This window comes from Esox lucius, chromosome 7 (genome assembly GCF_011004845.1).
Source record: "Esox lucius isolate fEsoLuc1 chromosome 7, fEsoLuc1.pri, whole genome shotgun sequence".
In the NCBI taxonomy this organism is placed as follows: Eukaryota; Metazoa; Chordata; class Actinopteri; order Esociformes; family Esocidae; genus Esox; species Esox lucius.
Window position 1 is genome coordinate 35,669,706 of NC_047575.1, and position 6,408 is coordinate 35,676,113.

Sequence of the window (6,408 nt, forward strand, 5' to 3'; positions counted from 1 at the left end):
ACTAACACCAAAACAAATACATGAAAAAGTAACAACGTTGTGAAATTGAATAATTAGCTAGCTACATCCTTTCATTATTCTCCCCATGCATTCCTTCCATGCATGTGCAAAACCAAGGTTACTTACATCAACAACTTAGACTATGATCAAAACTGTAATGTAGACTTTCCACTAAGAAATGCCTTCTGAAGAGGATTTGGACCTGAGGGAAAGATTGACCCACATGCCACATACAGAACGCCTAAAGACAAGCAGAGTTTCATTCTGTAGATACAGGGCCAAATTAAAGAGCCATTTTTAATGTCCCCAGTGAACCTGAATAAATGTAAGTCTTCCATTCAGGCTAGCCCCATCGAGACACCTCATTCCATTTTGAGAAGCTGCCCAGCTATACCCACGGTGAGCCTTGATGAACAGCTGTGTGCTCAGAACAGTTTCAACAGGGTGGCCAAGTGGGTCCAGTAGTTATTTTGGGTTGGCACAATAATTGATAAAAATGAACATAGAACTAATAATTTAGATACATAAGTACACCTTCTAGACTGTGAAACTTCAGAGACAAAGTAGACAAAAAGTAAAAATAATTGTCAACCTTCCATGTTCCATTAAGCTATATTAAAACATCTCATCTTTGGGGAGACAGTTGGGGAGGGCAGTGGGGTGGACAACCTTCACAGCACTGCCACCGCCTGGTAGCTTTGGATGAATAGGCATCCATCCACATGGATGCATAAAGAAAATACTTTTTCTTGATTATCCTTCAATTAGGAATAGATTAAGAGTCACAAACAACAATAATATATGTATTTATGATGTCCTCCCCCATCACTTTCATAGACAGAATAGAGCTATAGAGCCTAAGAAAATCTTCAGTGCTACCACTACTAAATTGTCCAAGTTAGAAACAAAGAATACATCTGCCAAGTACAACTTAAGACTTAATAAACAATGTCATTATTCTATTATATCCAGTAAGATTTCTAAAGCTCCAGTACAGCTGAATGTTAAAGGTAATTGCTTGAACATACTTGTTTTGATCTGAAGAAAAGGTTATCTGTTGCGATATGACTCCGAACCCCCAGACTGCACTACACTGCCCCCATCCTATCTATTTAGATCAACTCTGGTCAGCATTTCAACCATAAGATGTCAGTCGCAAAACGTTTTCTGTGCAGGCAAGATGTGAGGGTATTTAGTGCGACTTCACAAGCAACATAACATGAACATTGTCTGTGAAATTGGTGTGAAGGAGAGAAAAAACATTCCTGACAGATTTTAATTCCAGTGGTTTATTCAGTGAAAGGCAGATAAATACACTTCCAATAGTCCTTGCAAAACCGGACTATTTTATGAGTTACATTTCCATAATAAATAATGATTTGCCGTTCATTTTAAAAAGTTGACAGAAATATACACATACTTGCTTACAAATCTCCTTAGCAGTCCATCACAGTTGATTTGTTTTAGAGTTATCTCTGATGGTGTGAGGGATATTGACTCATTACAACCAGGGGCTTATATAGCTGATTCAATGTACTGTAGATAGAAAACTATGACCGAGTACCATGCAGTAAGCAGATCTGGGCATTAATGAGTGTCCCTTAAAACTTGTGCCCCAGCAGAATAGTCTGCAGGTGTCACCCATCCACCATTATATCTACCATGTACCATAAGCCATCTCCATACATCAGCATTTCACTGGCGTTTTGTACATAGCTCAAGTAAGTTGTTTTAGTCAAGCTTTTGGTTTCCATCCAATCTATTCCAAGAATAACAACACAATGTTAGGATGCCTCTCCCAATTCAAAGACATGCAGAAATTAAAACATGAAGTCTTGTATACAGTGCCTCTCAACAGTACTCAAACCCTTGGACTTTTCCTCATTTTATTGTGTTACAACTTACACTCAAAAGGGATTTAATTTTGAGTTTTTGCCAGTGATCAACAAAGTGATCAACAAAGTGATCAACAAAGTGATCAAAGCATAAAATTAACTCAGCAAATTGTAATAAATGTATTGCAAATATATAACAGAAAATAAATGACTGCATAAGTATTCACCCCTTTAGTCAATGTTTGGTAAAGAAACCTTTGGCATCAACTACAGTCTCTATGGGTAAATCTATGACAGCTTTGCACATATGAACACAACAATTCTTGCCCATTCTACTTTGCAAAATTGTTCAAACTGTAAAACTGGATGGGGATTTTAAGTGAATAGCAATTTCCAACTCTTTACACATTCTCAATTGGATTAAGATCCTGGTTTTGACTGGGCCCATCAAGGACATTCACAGACTTGTCTGGAAGCTACTCCAGCATTATCCTAGCCATGTGCTTTGGGTCATTTTTGTGCTGAAAGATTAATCTTCATCTCAGTCTGATGTCCTGTGCACTCTGGATCGCATTTTCTTCAATTAATCAATTAATCAATCAAATGTATTTATAAAGCACTTGTCACAAAGTGCTTTTACAAAACACCCTGCATTTTGTGACGTTCATCCTTCCATGATGTGCAGTGTTGACTTGGGCCAAACACAGAGCCTAGTACAGACGCTCATGTCACCACATAATCTTTTTCCACTTGGTCTCAAAATCTCCCACATATCTTCTGGCAAACTCTAGCTGAGTTTTTGACAACAATGGCATTCTTTTTGCCACTCCATAAAGGCCACTTTTGTGAAGCACCCAGTCAACAGTTGCAGTGTGCACAGTGTCTCTCCGCTCAGCCGTGGAGGATTGCAACTCCTTTAAAGTTGCAGGGGGCTTTTTGGTGGTCACCAGGACTACTGCCCTTCCTACTCGGATACTCCGTTTTTGAAGACACCCTGTTCACGTTAATTGCAGACAGGTAGTATTACAGGTAGTATTCGATGTATTACATGATTTCGAAAGACAATTTGTTGTACCACATCTCATTCAGGTGCCATAGCAAAGAGGGGCGATACTTATGCAATTAATTATTTTCTGTTTTCTATTGTAATCTCTTGTAATTAATTTAGAACAATTTGCTGATTTTGTTTTTCACTTCGACATAATGGACATTTTGATTTAGTGTTGTAACAATAACATTCAGAAAAGTCCACGGTGAAAGGACTACACCCAGATCACACCCTGAACCACGTCACCAGTCCCTTGGACATAACTCACTCCCTCAACCAAGCCATCCATCCCCTGAACACAGCTCACTCCCTCAACCAAGCCATCCATCCCCTGAACACAGCTCAATCCCTCAACCAAGCCATCCATCCCCTGAACACAGGTCACTCCCTCAACCAAGCCATCCATCCCCTGAACACAGGTCACTCCCTCAACCAAGCCATCCATCCCCTGAACACAGCTCACTCCCTCAACCAAGCCATCCATCCCCTGAACACAGCTCACTCCTCAGATCCCAATTCTAACCACCTGTTCACACGTTTCCCATCTTGTGTACCTTAGCCTCTCTCCAGGATCTTAAGTGTTTGGACCTTGTTTTGCCTTATTCAACCACATTTTCAAGTCCACCTTGTGTTTAAAGTCATTTCAATAGACCCTGCGCATGAAACCAGCTCCTGTGTCTGTGGTATTTCATTACACAGGGGGGATAAATACTTTTTAGAGGCTCTGTACATCCTGTTTCCCTAGGCTGGTGAACACTCAATTCATATTCCAATGATATCTCATTATAATTAAATAAACAGGTATGCTATCAAGCTTAAGGACAAGCACACATTTTACATACACACTATCACTCCAAAAAAAATTTTTTTTTATCAGCCAGACAATTCTGCACCATCACACAAACTGAATTATAAATATAGCAGCAATACACCAAGGAGGGCTTCAAACAATGGAACACTCTGTATTCAAGTGACAAACGGTGACAGAGTTGACTGAGTAGTATTACGGACTCTTGAAATGCTAAATGTTACATTACACTGCCCTCCAACAGCTTTTACACCCCCAATAAATGTTCTGTCCATTTACATTTAAGCTGTTCAGCAGACACTCTGATCCAGGGTGACTTACTGCTGGGGGGGTCCCTTTTAAAGCATTGTTCCTTTGGGGACATGGGATCCTTTCCCTATGTTAGCAAAACCTCGTAGTTTGCAGCACCTGTACACCAACACTATGGTATTACTGTGCAATGTGCTTCCATGGTTTACATGCTTCTGCATTACAATGCCTCAAGGGCCTTTTACAGTACATGAGAAGTACCTGGTGGTCTTCCTGGTCAGGTTATATTATTAGGAACAACTCTAGATCCAGAGTTAAATACATACGAATGTCTCTACTGTTACATACAGTGGTGAGAACAAGTATTTGATGCATTGACGATTTTGCAGGTTTTCCCACTAAGAAAGCATGTAAGATGTCTGTCATTTTTATCATAGATACACTTCAACTGTGAGAGACGGAATCTAAAACATAAATCCAGAAAATCTCATTGTATGATTTTTAAGTAATTAATTTTCATTTTATTGCATGACATAAGTATTCGATACATCAGAAAAGCAGAACTTAATATTTTACTTATAATAAAAATTACAGACTTCTACATGCTTTGTAAGTGGGAAAACCTGCAAAATTGGCAGTGTATCAAGTACTTGTTCTCCCCACTGTAACTGACATCTGAAATGAACAAGAGTAGTTGTAGATCCTTAATTCATACTTAAAGTTTGGGGTAGTTTGGGATTTTGGCAACTAAGCCCTTTACGTACTTCCCTAGATTCAGATGTGCATGTGGATAACATGTTTTTGCTTCTGCACCCATTATGAAGGATGTGTTGTTAGAACATGCTAACTAGCTCAACAAAAGTGAACTAGTCTACCACATGCTAGCAGTTTACATAGACTTCTAGACATTGCCCTAATGCAATGCCATTGCCTTAATGCCAACACTAGTAGAAAACTCCAGATTCAAACTGCATGCAGAAAAATACAAAGAGTATCAACAAGGTAATCTGAATTTGGGGAGGTAAATAGCCTTATTGCCAAAATCTCAAACCACCCCCTTAAGACTAAGCACTCTATGCTAGCATTATAAATATTACTTGAGAGCATACATGGGGCATACTTACATGACAGAAAGCTTTAGACCTTTGGTTTTCCCCTGTTGAGCAAAATTAGATTGCAGGAGCAATCTAGGGGCTAGGAGCAAATCATATATAAAGTACACAGTTCTGCAGAGTTCATTCTATTTCACAAGGTGCATAAATCAGCATTTCCCAAACAGCAGCTATCTAAAAATACATACCCCTTTCCTAAGCACAAAGTGGATAACTAATCTTTGCGTATCAAAGTTTGCCATCTGTGTCTTTGTACCAGGGGTTTATATGTAGCAACGTTAAGTATCCCTTAACGTTGTGTAATGCAAGTTCAATTCTGTGTATGTGAACATGTACTTGGTGAATAAAGGTGACACTGATTTAGAGGGGTGCAAACGTTAACCGAATGCCATATATTGCAGGAGTCTATATGATCTGAATAGGGCTTTTCTAAAAGGAGCATGCAGGAATACTGTATAGATTTATTCCATTTCAGTCCCTAAACCCCTTTAATGAAATGTTTGATGTATTCAGGGATGGGCAGTATTTATGATACAATACCTAATTTGAAATACAAAATAGTATTTTGTATTTGATAGGGTTGATGAAAATGGCTTTATATTTTGTATCAAAATAATTTATTGTTTTGTATTTTGTAGTTAAAAAATACGGTAAAATACTTTATGATGTCATCATAAGTCTACATGATGACATCATAAAAAATGCTGCCTCTGATTGGTGCCTACTAAGTAATTTGATCAGATTGTTGAGATCCGAACACTCAAATTGATCCGTACCCAAAGAAGGTCAAGGTGAGAAACATGTAGGTTGCCAGCTTTCCATCGATTTTTTTTGCATAAATTGCTACAATTTTTTAAAGTTAATGTTAAGTTTTGGTGTTCGTTTGAGTAGCCTAGGCTAAATTGTTGCTAAATTGAGTCAGTGTTGCTGATGCAAAGTAGGCCCTTCATTACCAAACACCAAGTAACTAAATTAAGATAAAATTATTAGTCATTAGCAAACTTTTAAACATTAAACTGTTGGTTAATTTAAAACTAACCTTCATCTGGGTGATCACAGGGATTTGAATATTAAAAGCTGTTGCTATCAAACATTGCCTACTTAATCAACTGTGTCAGTTTACTGGTGAAGGGATAGATTAAATAGACTGATAGATGGAATCAACTGAGTCAGTGTACTGGTGAAGGGATGAATCAAATAGACTGTTAGATGGAATCAACTGAGTCAGTGTACTGGTGAAGGGATAGATTAAATAGACTGATAGATGGAATCAACTGAGTCAGTGTACTGGTGAAGGGATGAATCAAATAGACTGATAGATGGAATGAACTGAGTCAGTGTACTGGTGAAGGGATG